Here is a 23,166-nt window from a genome sequence, read left to right as displayed (position 1 = left end):
TGTGGAGATAAAAATCACTCTCAGATGAATTCAGACACTTCCTGCCACTCTGCAGATGCCACAGTGCTGCAAGCCACCCTCCCAGGAGAGATGATTCACCTGGAAGGAGGGCCAGGCTCTGCCAGATGTGTAGGAAGCTGCCTGGGACCCACACGCTAACACTGTCTTGATTGTATGAAGCATATGCTTTCAGTCAAGGGTGAAAAATGCAGGCACCAGCACATGCCAGAAGTCTTTCAAGCATGGCCCACCAGTCAGCCTGAAGCTGAATGCACTGATCCATCGAGTCAGCAGATGTATGTCACCACCGTGCAAGTCGAGGCTGGCTAAACTACACCAGAGCTAAGTGACCTAATCCAGACGTTCAGATCACACAAAGAAAACCATGTCAGTGTCATTCGATGGGCTTCCTGTCAACCTGACTGCGGGATCACCTGAAATATCTGTGCTGAAAACAGCAAAAAGTGGCCAACTGCCCTTTCCCATACCCGGGGGGACATTCGGCTCACTTACAACCCCAGGGTCACATGTGGCTGACAAACAGTTGAGAATCAATCCTGAGACTCTGCATGCTTTAAATTTTTCTTAACATAACTTGGAAATATATTTGAATCAAAGGCTGATGGTTTTCAGCGTATCTGTTATGTTAGCAAGTGTTATGTGTCTATATATATATATAATATTCCCACACGCACACATGTAGACACACACACAGCATAAATGTGTACATGTATATATTTGTGTCCTCCCAGGTTGTTTGTCCATTGAGTATCCAAGCAGCAGGAGTTGGCTAGTTAATGCCCCAAGGCATCTCTTCTCACCTCATTCATGAATATTTAATGAGAGTTGTCCAAATGGTATCCAAAGATAGAAAAACAGGCTTTACAACTTCTCCATGTAGATTATCCCGAGATTAAATGTAGCAACTAACAGAATTTCAGAGTTGGAAGGGATTTTAGACAATCACCTAATCTCTTTTTCATCATTTCACAGATGAAGGAAACTGATGTCCCAGAGAGGTAACTTGCCCTACTAGAGAACTAGGGGTCCGGATTTGGATAGGTTTGCACATGTATGTATACACACACACACACACACCTCCAATTAAAAAAAAAACAAAAAAACTGATAGAAAAGCTGGGATAAATACCATATATACACACTGAGCAGAGCCACTTTCTAGTTCAGACATAAGTGATAAGATACAGTTCTAAATATGTACACATATATTGTATTTAAGATGTACTTTATTTAACATGTTCAACTTATCATCTAGGGGAGGGGGTAAAGGGAAGGAAGGGAAAAGTTGGAACAGAAGTGATGGCAAAGGACAGTGTTGAAAATTTATCCATACATGAGTTCTGTCAATAAAAAGTTATAATAAAAAAAAAATAGATACAGTTCTTATTGGGCAAACACAATTAAGCAGATATAAGCAGATGTAAAGCCTTCTCTTGATAGATCTTTCCCACCTATTCTACTGAAATGCAGTTCACACAGAGCTTTCTCAAGTATTCTCTGTAAATATCCCAGCCATTGGAAGAATATTGATGTTGCACAACAATTTCATTATGCTTGGATACGGCCTGCTTAACCTGTAGTGTGTGGCAAACACACACATACACACCTGTTTCATCTATGCCAAAAGACCACAAAAGCCAAACTGGCTTAAATCATCATTTGGGCTCATCAAATAAAGTAGAGCTCTTCTGTCTCACTGGCTTGATGTATCTTCCCTTATGATAATTTCTCCAAGAAAGACTATCCACTCATTCAAAAAATGTAATCTCTATATTTTAAAACACAGAGAAAAAATTAATATAAACAAACAGAAGCAAGTTTCCCATGAATTTAACAGTATTCTATTTTTATACCTTAAATCTTTTTCCGTTACCTTTTTGGTCCATAACACTCAATAATAAGTGAATAAACCCAAAAGTGAATAAACAAAGTTTCAAAATCCTGACATTTCATGATTGGCAGCTACATAAGAACATGAAGATCAAGTCCCATCTCTTTATTTATAAATGAGGAAAAATGAATTAACTTGTTCAGGTAGGGTCATTCAGTTAGCTTGTAAGTATGGAAAAGACTATTTCAGGTCTTGACTCTTCCCTATTTCACGCCAAATCTGCTGTAGATACAGAAATACAGAAAATACAGAATACAGAATAGCAAATATAGAATACAGAAAATACAGAATAGCAAAACAAAACAAAAAACAGACCACAAAAATTCTGAGGAGCTTACACACACACACAAAGGTATATATGAGATTTGTGTGTGTGTGTGTGTGTGTGTGTGTGTGTGTGTCCATTTCCCATCTCTGTGGCTTTACACTGGTTGCCCTTACAGAAAAATTCCTAATTAAATAAACCAGTTTATTCAGTAGAACCTTCACAAGAACTGCTAAAAAGCCTACCCTGTCTTGCATTGACAGAAAGAGACAGATAGATACAAACTTAGAGAGATAGACACACAAAAAGGCAGAGAGACAAATATAGAAAAATGCAAAGAATGCTGGGATCTGAAATGTCAGATTTCAACTCTGACTTCAGTACTAACCCAGAATGTGACCATGAGTAAGTCATCAGAGATAATGAGATACTTATTTATATAAATATAATTATAAAATCCTCTGCAAAGAAATTAAGAATGATTTAAATAATTGGAGTGTTATTTATTGTTCATAGCTGAGCCATGTTAATATAATAAAATGATACCATCTAGATTAATGTGCCAAATTACTGCTATGGCAAACTATCTACCTAGGAGAATTTCACAGAGGCACAAAAAATCATAAAATTCACTCTGAACGCAAGTCCAGAATTTCAAGGGAAATGATGAAAAAAGTAGAAATTAAAGGGAACATTATTCCTAGAGCTCAAATTATATTTTAAAGCTGTAATCAAGATTATTTGTTTCTGATGAAAAAAATAGGAAATTAGATAATTGAAACAGATCAAGGAAAAAAAATCAGAATCAACATATTTTGATAACCCCAAACAGAACAGCAACCATAAATTAATGAAACTGAAAAGCTTTTTCACTGAGAAAATTAATTCGGCAAAGAAAAGAAGTAAAACTATCAATTGGGGAAACTTTTGTATTAAATATCTTTTAAAATATTCAATATGTATGGAGAATTTCCGCAAATATGTAAGATAGAGAGCTGTTCTCTAGCAAATCAAGTATTTCAAAAGATATGAACAGTTTTCAAAAGAACTGAAAAGTACTGTTCCAGATCATTAATATGAGATGTGAAAATCAAATCGACTTTGAAGTTTTGCCCCAGACTCAGCAAATTGGCAAAGATGATACAATATAGAAATAGTTTGTGTTGTAGAAATACAGGAATATTAATGTATTGTTGGTAATGATATGATTTGGTTCAACTTTTTTTTTAAATCAACTTAGTATTATACTTTTGGAAAAGTGACTACAATCCCATTCCCTTTAACGTAGACATTCTATTATTACTCAATACATATCCCAAGAAAGTTGAAGACAAACATCCTACATACACCAAAATATTTATGGAAGCATTTTGTATGATAGCAAAGAATTTGAAACAAAGTATATGCTCATTGACTAGGGAACTAGAGAACAAACTCTAGTACATAAATAAAAATAGAATAATCACTACCCTATAAGAAATTATGAAATATGTAATTCAACAAAGCACAGAAGACTCTTATTAACTGATGAAAAGCAAAGCAAGCAGAACCAAGAAAATTGTATACACCACTACAACAATTTTAATATAAATAATGTGAAGGCTCTGAAGTTTTAATGACAAAATTTAACCTTAGAGAAGAAACAGGGAGACATTTCTTCCTCACTGTATCAGTGAAGGGTAGGGAGATTATGATCACAGATTATTGCACAAACTGTCAAACATAATATATTAGATACTTTTGCTGATTTGCTCCCACTATAACAAGGAATAGCTTATGGATGGGGTTTAGGAGCAGACACTGTATATTCAGAAGTTAATGGGATATAAAAACAAAAGCTAGCATTAAAAATAAAGAAATTTGAAATAAAATTAAATGGAAAATTGACACTTGTGCTATCTACTTCCCAAGATCTTCTTGAGGGAAATACATCATACATCACAGAGACATAACTGGTCATACATGGTCAGAAAACATTTTTTGAAAAATTAGTTCAATAGGACAAAGAAGACTAATAATAGATCCTGGACAAAGAAGGGTCCTTAAAAGCCATGTTATCCAGCTCATTTTACAGGTGATGAAACCAAAGTGTAGAGCGGTTACAAGGCTCTCCTACATTAACAGAGCTTATAAATGCCAGAATGAAGCTAAGACTGGTTTTTCTTTTCTGTAGGCAAAAGCTTACCCCTCTGGATAACCCTGCCTCCTGTGAGATACTCTCCTCTCATCTTCTGTTCTCTCCTTTCCTCTCTCTCCATCCCCATCCACTAAGGGAAGAACTAAGTAGCCATAGATCAGGCAGCTGGTTTTAAGGGAGGGAAAAGGGAAGGGCTTCCCAAAATTGACTATATTGGCTCATTTCAACCAGGTCCATGTGAAAACAATCATTAATTATGTGGTTACACCATTATGATAAGCTCCAAGAGAGCCAAGGTCACATCTGTTTAATTTTCTTTCCTTAGCACTTAGCAAAATGCCATTTGTACGTGGGTGCTTAATAAACACTAGTTGGTGTTATGATAGACACTTTTTGAGATTAAAAACTAACTGTTCTTAAATGTGTGTGTGTGTGTGTGTGTGTGTGTGTGCGCGCGCAAGTGTTAAAAACCTGCTTCTTGTTAATTGCTATGAAGTGAAAGGTGCCAGCATATCTCCTACTAAATCTTACCTCACTGTGCCATGGGTCTCTTGTTGTTTTAAGTAAGGATGCTACTTAGTTCCAAAAAGAAAATTAAAGACTCCTCTTTAGACAAGTACAGTCATTTGGAGGAGAGAAAACGCATGGTTGCATTTAGAGATCAGATCTGAACATGAAAAGACACCCCTCTAGCCCACATAGGAACAGGTCATATGATACAAATCTGGAATTTATATGAGAATATTTTGCCCTTATTATATAGCACCTTTTATCAGAAGATCTTGACAACATTTTCAGGCATTAATTAGTTCTTGCTACCTTTCCTGGAAGAACCCATTTTACAGATAGGAGACTAGACATAGGGCATGCATGTACCCTAAGAGTAGAAAACAAGAATATGTTATGTGCTAATTGTTAGCTTTGACCCCTTGCTTCCTTATCATGCTTAGAATGAAATATTGCATGGATATAAGAATTAAATATAGAGCTGTATAGATTTAAAATTGCATTGATAAAACTTGGTGAAAAAACCTACCAGAGTGCAATAGGACATGTTATGTCTCATTTTCTATCTTTTCTCATGCCAGCTTTAAGCTAGAGACTTATCTATACTTTTCTTATCTCATGTTGGTATGATCCCACCTATTTTGTAAAGGTGTGTCTACCCAAAGCATCTAAAGTTTGGAATGGGAAATGAGGTAAAGAAGACAAAGCACACATACGCCCCCAAAATGGTGAAAAATTTGATAAGGTTGTTTTTTTTTAACCAACATATAGCAAATGGGCTTTTCATAATCTAACCTCTCAGCGCGCAGAAAAGTACAGCATGTTCCTTACTTGCTTACCACCACCCAAGGGCATGGACCTTCCAGCTAGGAAAATGTTGGCTCCCTTTCCCCCCCATGTCTTCTGTCACAGTAAGATGTTCTCAATACCATCCCAAACACACAATGCTTATACAAATGAGTAAGGAAGAGACTATCAGATTTAGTACAAATCCGTCATTAAGGGTTCCCAGTTAAAATCTGATTTGGAGTTGGAAAAGTCTTTAGGGACTATCACATCCAACCACCTTCCCCATTTTACTGATGAGAAAATGAGAGATTAAGTGACTAGCCTAGGGTCACAAACCTAGTAAGACTATAATATGAAATTTAAACAGAGATTTCTTTAATTCTAACTGTAGAATTAAAGTGTAGAATTCATGCATACTGCCTCTTTAGAAAATGCTTTTAACACTATTAATTTTTTACTTGAAATAGATCAAAATCATTTCTATTAAAATTATTGATTTATTTAAAATATAAACTCAGAAAATTGAGAAAATGATTTTTAATAAAGAACAAAATTTACCTAACAAAATCTTAAGAAATTTAAAAAAAAAAAAAACTAAGTCTATAAAAATTTTTAGCCATGATAAACTATTTTTTCCAATTCCTTCCGATGTTTCCCAGAACCACAGGGCATCTGATAGAAGAAAACAACAACGCCCTAATGTTAAAGAATACTAGCTTTGGGAGTAATTTTAAGCCCTGAAATAAAGAATGCCATCTTGGAAAAAGAATATGACTCAAGAGAAAGTAGTCTAGAAGTCACAATCTAGGCCCAAATTTATCTGACCAAGGACAAGTCACTTCATCTCAGGGGCCCTTTTCTCATTGGCAAAATGAGGGCTGAAAGTATCTCTTATGCCCCTTCTAATAGCCAGCACTCTGGCCTCGGGGAGCATGGCTCAACAGTGGGATTCCAACAAGTGACCCATTAATACCTTCTGCAAGTCTGATGATTGAGTGATGTAACTTAGGAAGTTAGCTCCCTAACTCAACTGGAGGCACATAGAAGCAATTCACTTCAGAATGGAGATCTAGGGCCAGCTAGGGCACAGTGGATAGAGCTGTGGCCCTGGAGTCAGGAGGACCTGAGTTCAAATGTGGCCTCAGATACTTAATACTTCCTGACTGTGTGACCTGGGGCAAGTCACTTAACTCCAAACTGCCTTGCCAAAAAAAAAAAAAAAAGTTAAAAGTACAATTGGTCAAATACAAAAAGATGTTTAAAAAAAAATGAGGAGCAGAATGGAGATCTGACTTTTTTTCTTTCTCTAATAGAATTTAAAATTCATGTATATCATATTGGGTAAAGGTGAGTAGGTTGAATCCCTAAAGTGTCTCTTTAAATATACAGAGAATTAGTATGAACAAAATTTACAAGTAAGAATAATAATGAAAGTACATGCCTTATTTAAAATAAAAAATTCATGATGAAAAAAAAGTTACTGGATTTTACCGTTACATTTGGAATTTAGTTTTCACTCTAAAAGAGTGTCAACTTCTTTAGGGGAACGGAAATTAATTTCAGTTAACAAATTTTTTGTTGAGTAATCTACTTGCAGTCAGTCTTCTGAGAGAAAGAAAGAAAAAGAGGCGGAGATAAAGGGAAGTAGGGAAGAAGAGATAGAGGAAGAGAAGAAGAAAAAAAGAAAGAAAGAAACAGTATAAAGAGGGATCAGTGTGACATAAAGTATACTTTTAAGAGAATATAGATGGATAAACAATACTAAGACACATGGAACAAGATGGAATATAAAAGGAAGTTAAGTGGAACATGGATAGAGTACTGCTGGACCTAGAAGATTCACAAAGATTTAAGTTCAAATCCAACCTAAGATATTTAACTATGTAACTCTGGACAAGTCATTTTGTTGGCCTTGGTTTTCCATCTGTAAAATGGGGGAAATAACAGCTTTCATCTTCTGTGACTGTTGAAATGATAAAATAATTGTGAAATGTTTTGCAAATCAATGAAGGTATCCTAGCTATATAGACCTAAAACTATATTATAAAGCAGTGGTCATCAAATACAGTAAGAAATAAAGAGAAAAGGTAGGGTAGGGACAGATTATTGTGGTCTTGAATATTAGGCAGAGACATTTAGAACTGATATAAAATGTGGAATAAAGAATCATTAAAGTTTTAAAGGAGAGAGAGAATTATCTTTAAAAATTAGTCTGTTGATTCTGAGCTATGTTTTGGAGAGTTGAGGTGATATCTAAACTTAGTCTTTATGCCACAGAAAATTTAATACTTGACACTGAGACCAGATGATACACATTAATTAGTAAAGCAAGATATATCTTAAGTATATTTTATACATATTTTGGTCCTCCGATAAACATCTGTAACATTCTGCTTTTGGCCAATGATTTACTGATTTAAAAATAGATGCTATGTAAAAAAATCTGGGCACATTCACTGATGACTTGCATTAGAAAAGTTTCAATAGAGTGGTAGAGGCTAAATTGTAGGAAGCTGAAGAAGAAAAGACTAGAGATGAAATGCAGATAGCAGAAATAGGCCATTTATTCATTAAGTTTGGCAAGAAATTAAAAGCGAAAAAAAAAAAAAAAAGGAAAATTATTAGGGAAATCTGGAGGGCCAAATTTAAGATTTTTTTCTTTTTCTTTTTTAACTTTTTGTTTTATTTTGTTTTGTTTTTAATAGGAAAGACCTTAATTCTTGAAGGCAAAAAGGAGACTTAGGGAAACAAACATTCAGTTATTTCAGATGCAAATGGAATCACTGAGAGACGAAATGAATTTTCTTACTTTACCTTGATAGAGTACTAATTCTTTGATCTAATTACTACCACCTACATGAGCTCATCACATGAATGTACCTAAGCATCTTGGTATTCTTAGTCACTTGAACATATACGTTATTCCACTATTTTATTTAGACTACTAAAGCTTAAAACAACACTACAACTTTTGGGAAACGTGTATAATAAGCCAGTATAGATTGTGGCCCTGACATAATTTACCACAACTACAGTGTATGTGATAAAGGATGTCAACCAACTATAATGGTTTAATTCATGTTCCTCAGCTACTCAGCTAAATGAGTAAGCCATAAGACAAAGAGAGAATTCTGCTAATATTCTGAACAGTACCATCAATGAACAATTTTTAAAGATTTATTTCAAATGATATTCTTTTGACTAATGTAGGCCATCTTCTTCACTGTCACAGTCAGTCAGCAAGAGTGTATTAAGTTCTAAATACATGTCAGGCCCTGTGTCAAGCATTGGGGATACAAAGAACTCCCTCCCCCAAATAAAATCAATTCCTTACTCTAAAGAACCTCACTTAAACTTAAAGAATCTAATGGGAGTCACATATTAAACTTTCTATAGATCAAACTTAAACATCTTCTCTTCTAACTAGAAAATACTTAAGAATAAGGATGCAAAAACTCTCTGAGAAGCTAAAATACATAAAGTCAATGCATGTTAAGCTTGTGTTTGTTGAGATTGTCCCTAATAAAAATAATAGCTAATGTTTCTATAGCACCCACGATGTGCCAGGAGCTATGCTGAGTGCTTTACAAATATTATTTCCTTTGATCTTCACAACAATCCTGCAAGGTAAGTCCTATTATTATCTCCACTTTACAAATAGGGAAAATGAGAGAGATAGAAATTTGGTAACTTGCTCACGGTCACACAACTATTAAGTGTCTGATGTGGAATTTGAACTCAGCTCTTTTGACTCCTAGTCCAGTACTCTCTATTGTGCTACCTGGAAGCTTGCTAAAATAAAAATAAATAATTATAATAAATAATAACTAACATTTACATAGCCATGTGCTAAGAACTTTATAATTATAATCTCACTTAATCCTCACCACAACTTTGGAAGGCAGTGTCACAAATTCAACACATGCTAAAATTTGGACACTTATGAAGTTTTAAGGCATTCACCTGGAGCAGAGGTTCTTTATCTGGGGTCCATGAACTTGTATTTTTTAAAAAATATATTTTTATCACTATATTTTAATTTAATTCATTTCCTTTGTAATGCTATATATTTTATTTTATGCAATTAAAAACACCATTCTGAAAAGAGATCCATAGAATTCACCAGACTACCCAAAAGGGGATGTGGTTGAGGGAGGATGTCTATGTAAGAGTGTACTGGTAAATATTTAACAACTAGTTCTTTAAAAAAATAAAAATTTAAAAACTGTATGCATAATGTTCTTTTAAGTTTAATCTTTTAGTCACATTTTTCTTCACTGCTTTCATTAGTCTAGTCATGCCCTGATTTTGGGTTTATCAATTTCTGGGGTATAAAAGCTCTCAGTGAAAACTTAACAATCAGTTCTTGCAGCCAAAATGAGATGCCCTCACCAGAGCACTGGGCCCATAACACACAAAAAACATTCTATTGCTACGCTCTGTGCCAAGTGTACCAAAGTGGCAAAATCAGTCCTTTCTCTCAAGAAGTTCAGTCTAACCAGGGAGACAAACTATAAACAAGTATGTACAAAACAATATATACTGGAAAAAATAGAGGCGATCTCAGAGGAAAAGCTAAAGTAACATTAAATGAAACCTAGAAAGGCTTCTTGAAGGTGAGGTTTTAGTTAAGATTAGTTAAGATGTGAAAAAATTCAGGAGGTAAAGACACAGAGAGAATTCCAGGGCAATGACTAGTAAAAATGTAAGTAGCTGGGAGATGGAGGAACATCAAGGAGGTCAGTATCATCAGAGTAGGGTGAAAGAAGACTAAATATGTAGGAGTGGGCTAAACTATAAAGGCTCTGAAAGCCAGACAGGTTTCAGATTTGCTTTTGATGGTAACAGGAAGCCACTGGAATTTACCAAATAGGAAGAACAGGACAGACCTGTGCTTTAGGAAGGTCATTTTGTCTCTTGAGGGGGAAGACAGACTGAAGAAGGGAAAGAATTAAAACAAGGAGAGCAACCAACAAGCTTTTGCAATGTCCAGACATGAGATGCCATCATCAGGGTGATAGCTGTATCCTAGTCCAAAGAGAGAAAGGACCATATTTTAGATAAATTTTTTAAGGTAGAATCAAGAAGACTTGGCAACAGATTGGATTGAGAGGGTGAATGAGGGAAGTCAAGAATAGCATCTAGCCTGTAAGCCTGGGTAATTAGGAAATGATGGTGTCCTTGACAGTAATAGAGAAGCTAGGGTGAGTAGAGGGCTTGGGGGGAAAAATAACGAGTTTTGTTATGGTACTTTGAAGATGTCTACAAGTCATCCATTTTAAGAAATATAATAGGCAGCTGTAGATGTAAGCCCAGAGGGAGGTTGGGCCTGGTTAATAACATCTGAAAATTATCTACATAATGAGCTAAGTCATCAAGATTAAGTTATGTTTAGGCAACTTCAAGAGGGCAGGGAAAGTGCATTAAACATTTTATAATTTCATTTAAAGTTCCAAAGTCTAAATGAACACACACTCAACTCATCTGGACCAATACACAATTTTCAGAGGCTCCAGAGAGCAATAGGTTGTGGTTTATAATGCCAACACATTATCTATCACTATGTAAAAGTAAACGTCTATGATTATAAACGTGTTGACAGCAGACTATTATTCATAATGTTGCACAATGGTTATTGAAAATTAAGATAAGATTTACGATAATCCATGATAAGCACTTCTAGAATGAATGCAAATTTAAACATTCTTTCATATTCCAAATATAAAGCTACACAATATGTGGCATAGAAAAACGGCAATGTTACTTCTGTTATAATGAACATGAAAAGTAATGAAATATTTAGCTGACAATTTAGTAGACAAATGAAGGTCGTCTTCCTCCTCTTCTTAGCGATCTTCTGGAAAGGACTACTACCTTACCCTGGACAGTTAGAGATGCACTTCTCTCAAAGCAAGTTCTAGATCAGATGAGTTCTTTTCCATATCTATAATCAATATTCATTAATCAAGATAATTCCTGTCTTTCCTAAAAGCTAAAGTTGGAGTTCTTAAGAGGACTAGATGTTATGCCATTAAATAAAAATACTGAATCCCACTTCCCTCCACTGAGTCATGGTTGTTGGAAATATACGTACTTATTCCGCCAAAGTTCTCATATTTACAACAGGAAAAACCTGCTGAGCTATCTATGTAACTGTATTCTACACAGACTTCCCAGCAAAATCCGTCCAAGTGTGTTGAAAGGAATGACATTGACTGTAATCATTTATATGTATTCAGAAGAGCTGATTTAAATTTAAAAGATTCTCTCCCAAACAAAAAAATCTGTTATCTCATCAATTTGGGTATTCCCTTCAATGAAACAGATAACATATCCAGACCCATCCATCCTCTGTGACTCTTGTCTCCATATATCATCAGTTCAGCCTTCCTTAAGTTCTGCTGCTCTCCTGAGGATCCTGATACCATATTTTTTGGCTCTACTAGTCTCTCTTCCCATAACTCCGCCCCCCCCCCCCAAAAGACCCTGGATTAGAATAAGTTATGTCGAGCTATCAATGCTCTAGTCATTGGTCCAGATAAGATGGGTGCTGACTGAGCATGGTGAGGGATGTTTAAAGTTTGGGATGACTGTAGCAATTTCTTAAAATAAGGCAGCGAAGTTTACCACATCAGTTGACCCTTCCTTTTCATTTGAATACTTAAGATTTTTATTAATTGGCCCACTTTCAATAACAGGGCAACTGGGTGACATGATGGACAAAGTGCCAGCCCTAGGGTCAGGAAGTCACATCTTCCTCTGTTCAAATCAGGCCTCAGACAATTACGAGCTGTGTGACCCTGGACACGTCACTTAACCCTGTTTGCCTTAGTTCCTCATATATAAAATGAGCCAAAGAAAGAAAAGGCAATATCTTTGCCAAGAAAAACCCAAATGACTGAAAAGCAACTAAACAAAAAATTTCAATATCGTTATGTCTCAGGAAATAGGGAGTCCCTGATTAAAGGGAGAAAGATACGAAAGGGCTCATCGGTGTAGCAATCAGACACATATTTATCAATTAAGTTTGCTGTCTTACATGGATTCAATTTATGGTGCCCCAAAACAATTACAATAGTAACATCAAAGATCACTGATTAAAGGTCACTGTAACAGATATAAAGTTTGAAATAAAATAAATTTAAAATTAAAATTAAAGTTTGAAATATAAGAATTACCAAAATGTGAGTGACATGGCATGAGCACATTCTGTTATGGGGGGAAAATGGCTCTGATAGACTTGCTCAAAGCAAGGTTACTCCAAACCTTCAATTTGTAAAAAATGCAATATCTTCAAAGCACAATAAAGCAAAGTGCAATAAAACAAGGCAAGTCTGTAATTAGCAAAGAGCAGTGTGTTTTTACACTCCACGACCTCATCTCCTACTTACTTGGTAAGAAAGCAAAAATACAACAGATGATCAGTATCCTTCAGGGATATATTTTAAATAAAGTGTTCCTGAAAAAAATTCCCTTTAAATTCAAAAAGAGAAGGAAAGATAATTGTGATTTCTTCCTTCTCTTTCCTTCTTCACCTCCTAAAGGGTAAAGGACACGGATTGGAAACAGAGGGCTGAACAAGACAACGTAGGTAAGCCTAAACCTGGGAATTTTTTATCTTTTGTGTGTAATGGTAACCTTGTGGCAATCAAATGAAGTCTATCGGTCCCTTCTTAGAATCATGTTATTAAGTGTACAAAATAAAAACACAAAGGAAATCTATGTGTACAAAAATATAGCAGCTCTTTTAGTGGTAGAAAGGAAATAGAAATTGAGAAATATCCAACAATTGGGAAATAGTGGTACAAAATGTTGTGAATAATTGTGATAGAATACTATTGTGTTATAAGAAATGATACTCTCAGGATACTCTCAGGAAAAAGCTGGAAAAACTTATGTGAACTGATGCAAAGTGAAATGAGCAGAAGTAGGAAAATATTATACATGGTAACAGCAATACTGTATAATGAGTAACTGTAAATGACAGACTATTCTGTAGAACTTATGATGAAAAATGCTTATCCAACCCCAGAAAAGAATTGGTGAAATCTGAGAGTAGATCAAAACATACTTTTTCTTTATTTCTCTCAGATTTTTTTCTTCTTTTTAAATTTGTTTCCTTTCATGGTATGGAAACACAATTTGCATAACTGCACATGTGTAACATGTCAAATTTCTTGCCTTTTCAATAAAGCGGTAAGGGGGAGAAGGAAAAAAAAACAGAACTTAGAACTAAAAAAAAATTAAATACAAATATTTTAACAGAAGAGAAAAAACACTTAAATAACTCCTTTTTTAGGAAAAGAAATTGAAAAAGCCATCAATAAAATCCCTAAGAAAAAATTTCCAGAGCCAAATGGACTTACAAGAATCCTACCAAACATTTAAAGAACAATTAACTTCAATATTATATAAACTTTGGAAAAATAGGCAAAGAAGGAGTTCTGCCAGATCGCTTTTATGACAGAAATATGGTGCTGACACCTAAACCAGGAAGAGTCAAAATGGAGAAAGAAAATTATAGACCAATGTAAATGAATATTAATGTAAAAATTTTAAATAAAATATTATCAAAGAGATTACAAGAATTTATCAGCAGGATACTAATACTATAACCAAATGGAATTTATGCCAGGAGTGCTGAGGTTGTTCAATATAAAGAAAACTATTAGCATAATTGACCATATCAATAATAAAACTAATAGAAATCATATGATTATCTCAACAGATGCTGAGAAAGCATTTTACAAAAAATAACACTCATTCCTATTAATAACACTAGAGATCATTGGAATAAAGGGAATGTTCCCCAGAATGATAAATAATATCTATCTAAAACCATCAGCAAGCATTATGTGTATTGGGAATAAGCTGCCTTCCTGGTAAAATCAGGAATGAAGTACCAATGCCCATTATTAACACTTTTTTTTTTTTATATAGTACTAGAAATGCTAGCTATAGCAATAAAAGAAGAAAAAGAAATCAAAGGAGTTAGAATAGACAACGAGGAAACAAAATTATCACTCTGCAGATGATATAATGGCATATTTTGAGATTCCTAGAGAATCAACTAAAAAACTACTAAAAACTTTAGCAAAGTTGCAGGATATAAAATAAATCCACATAAATCATCAGTATTTCTATATGTTACCAACAAAGTCCAGTAGCAAGAAATAGAGAAATTCCATTTAAAATAACTGTAAACAAAATAGAATATTTGGGTGTCTACCTATGAAGACAAATCCAGGAACTATATATATGAACAAAATTAGAATACACTTTTCAAACAAATAAAGTCAGTTTTCTACTCATTTCTACCTAAATTATCTATTTATTTACTGCCACTAATCAAACTGCCAAAAAATTATTTCATAGAACTAGAAAAAATAACAACAGAATTCATCTGGAAAAGGAAAAGGTCAAGAATATCAAGGGAATTAATGGGAGAAGGGGAGAGAAGAAAGGATGGTGGCCTAGCCATACCAGACCTAAAACTCTATTATAAAGCAGCAGTCATCAAAACCATCTGGTACTGACTAAGAAACAGTGGTGGATCAGTGGAATAGGTTAAGTACACAAGACACAATAGGCAATGACTACAGTAATCCACTGTTTGAGAAACCCAGACTCCAGCTTCTGGGATAAGAACTCAGTATTTGACAAAAATTGCTGGAAACACTGGAAAATAATATGTCAGAAACTTGATATAGACCTACATCTCACAAAATGGGTTCATTATCTAGACATCAAGGGTGATACTATAAACAAATTAGGAGGACAAGGGATAGTTTACCTATCAGATCTTTGGAAAAGGGAGGAATTTATGATCAAACAGGAAATACAGAATATTATGAAATGCAAAATGGACAATTTTGATTACATTAAAAAGGATTTGCAAAAACCAATGAATCCAATATTAGAAGGGAAGCAAAAAACTGGAAAACAATTTTTTATAGGTAGTATTGCTGATAAAGGCTTCATTTCTAAAATATAGCGAGAACTGGGGAGGATTCTGGGAAAATGGGTAAATTTTCAGCTCTCAAAATTTCCCTCACAATTGGAACAAATGTGTGCCTCAGGGAGAATATAGACTGGTAAAAAAGCAAGAAGATGTGGAGTAGAACAGGGGTCCTACTGATACAACCCGACAAGATGTGAATAAAGACCCTGGGTGGGATTTACCTGTCTGAAGTTCAAACACCTCTGGGCTAGCTCCACAGAAACACCAAGAGGAGACTCTCAAAGCTAAATAGTTGTGGCTAGAGTCCCAGCAGGAGCCACACAAACTTTCACCTCCGGGGCTGTTTTTCCAGTAGGAGTTTGAGTCTGAGAAGACTGAGTGAACCTCGGCTGATTGGGAATGCCAGGTCCAGCTGTGCTGCCGAGATGGGGCCCTGAGCAAGAAGGAACCAGCACCTGGTGAGTGCAGTAGTGGGGTGGGGGCACTACTGGCTATGGTCACTGGGGGTTCCTGGTCAGAGTGGAGAGCCAAAGGGAAGTCTGAGGCACCATCCCCTCACCCCACAATTAGAGGTGCTTACACTAATACCTTTTATTTAAAAAATGAATCAGCAAAGAAAAAAGAACCCTACCATGGAAATATACCATGGGAACAGGAAAGTCCAGGATTCTTCTTCAGAGGAGGACACTTTAGTTAAAAAAAATACACACACACACACACACACACACACACACACACACACCTACCTATATCTATATCTATCCTTTCTGCCTGCTTGGGGATGGTGGTGGGAATGGAAGGAAGGAAAAAGAATAAAGTAAATAAAGTGCATTGTAGAGAACAAAATAATAATTTACAAGGAAGAAAAAGACATTTTATTATATATATATATATATTTCTTTTATATAGATATTTTTTTTCTTAAACTTGTATTTGTTGTTGTATATTTTGAATGTTCCCTGATGTTTTGCTGGGCACATAATTTCTTTTTTGTTTTGTATTTTTTTTTTTGTTTTTCTTTTTGTTTAATTCCGTTTCTTCAGATAAAATAAATTTGGAAAAAATAATAAAATAAAATAGAGAATTGAGTCAAATTTATAAGAACACGTCATTTCCCAACTGATAAACAGTCAAATGATATGAACAGATAATTTTCAGATGAAGAAATTAAAGACAGCTATAATCATATGAAATAATACTCTAAATCACTACTGATAGAGAAATGCACATTAAAATGTCTTTGACGTACCACCTTACACCTCTCAGATTGGCTAAGATGATATGGAGACATCATGATAAATGTTGCAAGGGATGTGGAGAAACTGGGATACATTATTATACATATATTATTGTTAGAGTTGTGATCTGATCCACCCATTTTGGGGAACAATTTGGAACTATATCCAAAGGGCTACAAAAATTAGCATACTCTTTGATACAGCAGTGCCAGCCCTGGGTTTGTATCCCAAAGAGATCATAAAAGAGGGAATAGGACTTACATGTGCAAAAATGTTGATAGCAGTTCTTTTGTGAAGGCAAGAAATTGGAAATTGAGTGAATGCCTATTAATTGAAGAATGGCTGAATAAGTTATGGTATATGGATATAATGAATATATAATAATTATATAATTTATGCTGTTTTTACATGTAATTGGAGGGAAAATAAAGCATTAATTTTTTTTAAATGCCTGTTGATCACAATTATGGGCTAACTGGATTATGTGATTAAAGTAAATCATATTATGGCTGAAGGAATCTTAAATCTCTAGGCAGTTGTTTGCAGTATAAAATCAGAAGTTAGGAATCCAAATAAATTTCTAATTGATGAGATGTATGAGAAAAATGGTATGGAAGACCCCTCATAGCACAATACTCTTGAACCAAATACAACTGAACTTATAATTCATATCAGCAAGAATGATCATTTCAAAATAGCAAACTACCAACTAAATGGCTTCTTCCTTCTCTCCCCTTGAAGACAGCAGCAACTCGAAATACCCAAAAAGTATGTCTCCCCTAACCAGGGCCTTGTGTATAAACACACACACACACACACACACACACGCCAGAGCCAGAGTCAGCCAGAGAATCTGGTATCTGGTATCAGATACTTAAGAGCCATGTGACCCTGGGCAAGTCACTTACCCCTGTTTACCTCATTTTCCTCATCTATAACATATGCTGGAGAAAGAAAAAAAAAAGCCTGCCCCCCCCAACCCAAAAAAATATGTCACGGAGATTTGGATATGACTAAAAAACATTAACAGAATATACTAGAATATTAGCGCTTGGAACATATGTGAATTTTTAGGTCAATGATAACAATGAAAACTATGCATATCATCATATTAAATTATAAAGCAGATTTAGAGAACAATCTTTTATTGAAATAAGCTGCTCCATAAATTTTGGCAGTTCTTTCCTTTTCTTAATTTACATAATTTTTTAAATCTATTTGAGGACCTCAGAGAAATAAACTTTAACCTTTTTCACTGATTCTCCTAATTCAGAATTAAAAGCTCTGAACTCCCTAACACTCACTGAAAGTTCCCATGGAGTTAAGTCTTCATAGCTTTCTTCGGTAAAGACGTTAAAAAAATTTTTTGTTTTTCCCACTTGAACATTCTAAACGACGCTGGAAGCCATAGAAATTTATAAGGGATCATCAAATGTGTGTTCTCAGGACACTATAGGACTGAAAGTTCTGAAAGTTCTGGACAATCCTGCTATTCCAAGGAAGGCACCCATATGGAACTCTCATTCATAAGTCCTCATTATTTTCACTATCTGAACCAAAGTCTTATACCAATGTTATAAGAACTTGAAGTTCTTTCAAGCAATCCCAAGCATCCTTTTGAAACTTCTCTTCTAGGACACACTGTTTAAGAACAAAGATGAAATATAGCCATAGGGACATAATTAGACACAGTAAATCAGGAGTGAAATTATAAACTCCTTAAGGGAATCCATCCAACAACTATTTTTCACCCCTATCAGGACTATTTTTCCAAACTCATCTCTTAGACCCATGAAATCCACCACTTATTTTAAACAAATAAAAAAAATAGACTCCATGCTAGATTTTTCAATTCAAAAGCATATCATATTGTAATTTCAATTGGAAGAAAGAAAATAAGCATTTATGAAGCACCTATTATGTGATAGGTGCTTTACAAATATTATTTGATCTTCACAACAACCCTGGGAGGTGGGTGCAATTATTATTCCCATACAACTGAGAAAAACTGAGGCATGAGAGGTGATGTTACTTGTCCAAAATCATACAGCAAGTAAACATGTGAAGCTGGATTTAAACTTTCTGGTTCTCCTGACTGGAGACCGTGAACTCTATCCACTGTGTCACCTAGCTCTCAACTGGTCCATTCAATAATTAATAATTAAAATGGTTTTATGGCTACACTCAATAGAAAATGATATAGAATTCATCTCAGCTCAAATAGCTATGTTCTCACCAACTTTAGGTTTGCTTATTTTTTGGCAAGTCGGCAGATTTGATACTTTAGGGTTTGTACCTGGACATTGGACGCAGCTAGGTAGGTTCCTCGAGCAGAAAAGAGTGGTGGTCTCCAGTCAGAAAGACTCATCTTGAGTTCAAAACTGGCCTCACAACTATTAGGGAAAGTCACTTAATTCTATTATTTGCCCCAGTTTCCTCAACTATAAAATGAGTTAGAGAAAAAAATGGTAAATCACCCCAATATCTCTGCCTTGAATACCCCAAATGGGGTCACAACGAATCAGATACAACTGAAAAACAACAAAAAACAACGGCCAAAGTGATCAGGACACTAAATAAGTACATTTGCTGAAGGAATCCTTCAGAGTTGCTTGAAAGAGCTTCAGGTTCTTAGAATAATGGGCATAGAGCCTCAATGCAGATAGTGAGAATCCTGGGGACTTAGCTTGCATCGGTATGAATTTTTCTCAAGTATATGTTATGAAAATTTGTGTTTAATATGTAGCAAAATTTATTAAAGTAAAATTTTATGTCATTAAAATGAAAACGCGGAATAGAAGTGTCCAACATGGATGTTCATTAATTGACTAGCTTTAGTTTTATTAGAACCTGAAACCAATGAAGACAATGACTATATAAATATCCACAATTGAGGCACAAGGCTTCCCCCTCTCCCCCTCCCCCCCCCTTCCAGGCAATTGGGGTTAAGTGACTTGCCCAGGGTCACACAGTTAGGAAATGTTAAGTGTCTGAGGACTTATTTGAACTCGGGTCCTCCTGGCTTCAGGGCTGGTGCTCTATCCACTGCACCATCTAGCTACCCCCCAAGGCATTTTTTACAATCTAAAGCTGGGGGAAGGGAAAGGGGACATGACTAGGGCTCCCAAAGGAGGTGAAGTAGTGCTCCAAACCAATGAATTTTCTAATTGTCTTTCTCCTAACACAATGATTTTTGAACCACATTCCACAGAAACCTATGAATCTTTAAAACTCTAAATCCTTAAACTAGTGGTGATACTAGACATGTCTGTTTCAGTGTCAAAGATTCCAAAAGTAATCAAAGAAAAGTTAACTTTCATCAATTTAGGGAATTTGAAAGATACTCTAATACATTCTTTCTTGGAGTTAAGGGCCTTCTCCTTCCTTGGTTTAGATCCAAAACTGCTCCTAAAAATGAAAAACAAAAACAAACTAGTGTCTTTGCCCCCAAATCTGCTTCTAGCAGCAGGCAGAACATTCTTTTAAAGTCCTTCCTGGTTTATGCATTTATGAATGCTAAAAATTTGTTGTCTCACTAAGGCAAATTGAAATGTGGCCTTCACATGGCCTCAGTAATTTCTTCAATTTTATTTTCTAGATCCAGGAAAATATCTGCTACCATTTTAAACAGAGTAAGAAATATACTTCCTTGAATTTTCCTTTTAAATCATCCTATAGTTTTAACTGGCATATATAATACCACAACTTAAAGCTCATAGCCTCCCCAAACACTAAATTCATTTACTTTGCTTCTAATTATTCCCTAAAGTGGTTAAACTGACCTATGGTAAAATGTTCATATTTCAAATAGTCCAATGGAATATTAAAAAAAGAGGACCAAGATGGACGAAGGAGGAGGAATCTGGGCAATCATTCAATAAGTTAGATATAACAATGTAACTCTAAGATAAAATATAAACTCCTTGCTCAGGCTTTTAAAGTCTTACATGATCTGGCCCTCACCTATCTCTTCAGCTTCGCTGGACTCTCCCCATCCCCCTGAATTCTTTGGGCCAATGAAACAGGCCTTCTCTATGACCCTCACACACGACATTCCAACTTCTGTCTCTGTGCTTTTTCAGTGGTCGTTCCACATACTTGGAATGTCTTCCCTGCTCTCGCCTAATAACAGCCAATCTCTCTCTTTAAGATACAGCTCAATCACCATCTTGTGTATGAAGCCTTTCTTAATTCCTCCCCCCAACTGCTGGTGGTCTTCATCCTAAACTATCTTATATTTTATTTATTAGCTTTACACAGGGTACCGCCAAAGTCTTAATGCACCTTTAAACTACTAAAGCTAGGATAGCTTATATCGGTGTGTGCTGTCTCTGTCTCTGTCTCTCTCTCCCCCCCACTCTTTCCCTCTCTTTTTGTCTGTGTATGTGCTGTTTCTTTTGTGAGCTAGTCTTTTCCTTTACTGTTTTTTGATATCCCTACCCAAATCACATCTATCTACATTAATCAAGTTAAGTTTTTATTCTTTTCAAATAAGAATAATGTCTTCTAGGATAAGGGTCCTTAAACTTTTTTGTGTTGTGGACCCAGGGCTGTGCTGGGAGCAACTCATTCTGTCTACCAGAATTGATGGTTATATTTTCAGAATGAGCTTTTATACCCCAGAAATTGACAAACCAAAAATCAGGACATGTCTTATTGTTTTGTTGTTTGATTAAAGAAAGCAAAAAAGAAAAATGTGAATAATGCAGATTAAACTTCACCCCCTCTCCCCCACTACACGCACATTTTGAAGCCTCCTGGAGCTACAATGTCTTCCAAGTAAAGGCCAGACCTGTCAGGACACGTAACAGCCATAGAATAGACTTCAGGCAAGATTTCCCATAGACAATTTAGCCAAATTCATAATTTATATATAAAATTTAAGCTTAAGTTATTGCCAAGCAGGGCCAATTAATTTCTGTACAAACTGATGAACAGGAAGCATGTTGTTCGCATTATTTCATCAACAATTAATTCAATAAGCTCAGATTCATTAGTTTCCTGGCATTCATCTAAATGATGTTTGAAAGGTGTTTATAGAGGGAGCCTCGTCTATTTTAAGCCTGCTAGTGAACACGTTGGGCTGTTACCTCTCTGGCAGGTGACTTCATTCTGCTCAGGAGAGGATTCGTTAAGGTCTGTTTTGCATGCCCCAGGAATCGTGTCTGGATGGTTGGTGCTTCCTTCTTCCCCAGGATATTCTGGAACTGCATCGCCTCTTTGGCAAGAAGAAAGAAGTGTTCACTCCTTCTCTTTGGTCAGAAGTTCCCTAATAAGCAAAGTTTTTTCAGGCACAAGCACTATAACCTAGATGAGGAAAAATAAACCACTCCAACAGATCTCCATGTCAATTCTGCTCCCTGCCAACCTCCGGCTGCCAATCATTTTTGACATCAGAGCTAAAGTGAGACCAGAGACAGCAAATGAGAGCTTCAGGTCTAGTTCATCCTGATACCCAAAGGGCAAGTGTTTAAAATCACTTAACCTGATCACCTTCCGTCTATAACTTTCCCATCTGTTTAAAAAAAGGGGGAAGGGGGAAATTATGTGTTGTACTTTTATGCTAAACAATTTAGCCCCGATGAATCAAAAACATTCTGCATCTTTCACTTGAACATCTGTAGTTAGGGGTAAATGGATTATTAGCATCTGGGACAAAGGTTAATTACTGCCCCTTTGAAGACTTTCAGAGGAAAGGGTGGTAAAGATGAAGAATGAACTACAGACTAAAAGCAATTTCTGACTGAAAGTCTTCTGCATTCTCCTTTAACAAGGGATTTATCTACCTGTCTGCAGTAGGTAGGAGTATCGTGGGATTGCCATCACCCTTATGAAAATTAAACATCCAAACCCACAGCTTGGATTATTTACTATATTCTGATGGAAATAAAACAAACTGGAAAGTGGGCATCTGAACGTAAGGCAGGAGCTAAAAGGCACCCAAACTCACTCTGCATATTCATCAATGCTACTGTTTGGCTCCACATGAAAGGCAGAAGCCTCTGTTCCCAAGAGTCTTGATGGTGTAAGACATGCAATCTGAGTCACATTAACCACCAAAATTATTCCCCTTCAGAAATAAACTTCCTTTGTGCCCACAGTCTGTAATGTAGACTCATCTGCTCTTTGTTGAAGAGGACACTCACAGTATCTGATATTGGAAAGACTGGAAAACCGGCACCCATTTGGGAAAGAAACCTACCTATTGTGTTCATACATATATATATATATATATATATATATATGTCAGTGGCTTATAACCACCTTTACTATATAGTCACAGCTTCAGAAGCCTTAGAGATCATCCAGTACAAATCTCTCATTTTAGTGATACAGAAACTGGGGCATTATAATGATG

The 23,166-nt window shown here is 35.6% G+C and overlaps 1 protein-coding gene across 3 annotated transcripts in view; it reads right to left on the bottom strand.

Annotated features, from left to right (window-relative positions):
• Positions 1–23,166, bottom strand: part of BNC1 (basonuclin 1) — a 178,219-nt gene that overhangs the window by 110,976 nt on the left and 44,077 nt on the right. Inside the window, exon 1 of one of the 3 annotated variants that reach the window (XM_031955674.1) lies at positions 4,362–4,485. The exons of the other annotated variants lie outside the window; for them this stretch is intronic. The gene's annotated coding sequence lies outside the window, so the exon portion shown is untranslated. Of the gene's footprint in view, positions 1–4,361; positions 4,486–23,166 lie in introns of those variants that run through there. 3 annotated transcript variants of the gene reach the window in all.

The sequence above is a fragment of the Sarcophilus harrisii genome, chromosome 2 (genome assembly GCF_902635505.1).
Source record: "Sarcophilus harrisii chromosome 2, mSarHar1.11, whole genome shotgun sequence".
NCBI lineage: Eukaryota > Metazoa > Chordata > Mammalia > Dasyuromorphia > Dasyuridae > Sarcophilus > Sarcophilus harrisii.
The sequence above is the reverse complement of the archived record's forward strand: the minus strand, read 5'-3'. Positions and strand labels throughout refer to the sequence as shown.